This window comes from Galeopterus variegatus, unplaced genomic scaffold (assembly GCF_000696425.1).
Source record: "Galeopterus variegatus unplaced genomic scaffold, G_variegatus-3.0.2 Scaffold1201, whole genome shotgun sequence".
Taxonomy (NCBI): Eukaryota; Metazoa; Chordata; class Mammalia; order Dermoptera; family Cynocephalidae; genus Galeopterus; species Galeopterus variegatus.
In genome coordinates, this window is record NW_007727312.1 from 202,817 (window position 1) to 204,055 (window position 1,239).

Here is a 1,239-nt window from a genome sequence, read left to right on the forward strand (position 1 = left end):
GGAAGAAACTGATAAGTTTGTGAAACTCCTAATTAAGATTAAGCAAAGTGAAAATTGATTGAAGTCAAGTAACTGATAAACGTAATGTTTTGTAACTTTTATTGTTGGTCCTTAATGTAAACGTCTTGTTTTTCATATTAAGGGAAACTCTCTCTTTTTTTTTAAAATTTTTATTTTTTCAATATACAATGTATATGATTATTATGGCGCTTCACCGACACCTCCCGCCCTCCTCCCTCTCTCCCATTCCCCCAAGAATGTCCTTTCCGTTTGCTTGTTGTAACAACTTCAAAAAAGTATAGTTGTTATATCTTCTTCCCCGCCCCCCCGGTTTCTTTTGTGTGTGTTTGTGGGTGAATTAATTTGTTTATTTTTTTAGCTCCCACCAATAAGTGAGAACATGTGGTACTTCTTTTTCTCATCCTGACTCGTTTCACTCAATATTATTCTCTCAAGGTCCATCCATGTTGTTGCAAATGGCAGTATTTCATTCGTTTTTATAGCTGAGTAGTATTCCATTGTGTAGATATACCACATTTTCCGTATCCACTCATCCGATGATGGACATTTGGGCTGGTTCCAACTCTTGGCTATTGTAAAGAGTGCTGCAATGAACATTGGGGAACAGGTGTACCTTCGACTTGATGATTTCCATTCCTCTGGATATATTCCCAGCAGTGGGATAGCTGGGTCATATGGTAGATCTATCTGCAATTGAACAAACCCCTTATTTTACATCATCCCTCGTGGTTCTTCTGAATAAAAACCTTGACTGGTATCATGGCATTACTAGTCCTTTCCTTCTTCAGTATTTTACTTTTTCCCGATGGATTCTGGGAATCTGAGTGGTTTGTATTTTACGAGACAGTTATGCTGGATCTCTTTGGTGGTTAATACGTGACCTATCTGGCCACTGTGGGATGTTTCAGGGATGAAGAGGCAGCTTGGAGTTGTGAAAGAGCCCTGGCTGGAATTTCTAGCCTCGATCTTTGGGTAACAGAGCTTCAGTTTCCACCTCCGTAGTGTGAGCTGGTCTGGGTGGGCCCTGAAGTCTGTGACACTGTAGTAAACGCTTCAGCAACAAAGAGGAGCATCTTTACCTGTTTGTCTCTGAGCAGTGGTCCTAGGTCTTGGTATTGACTTAAAATTTCTGAGCCCCCAAGGGAGCAATTACGAATTAGACAGGTGTGTCCACTGGCTCCTTCTTTTAAGAACCCGTTCTGCTTATCTTTGATCTGT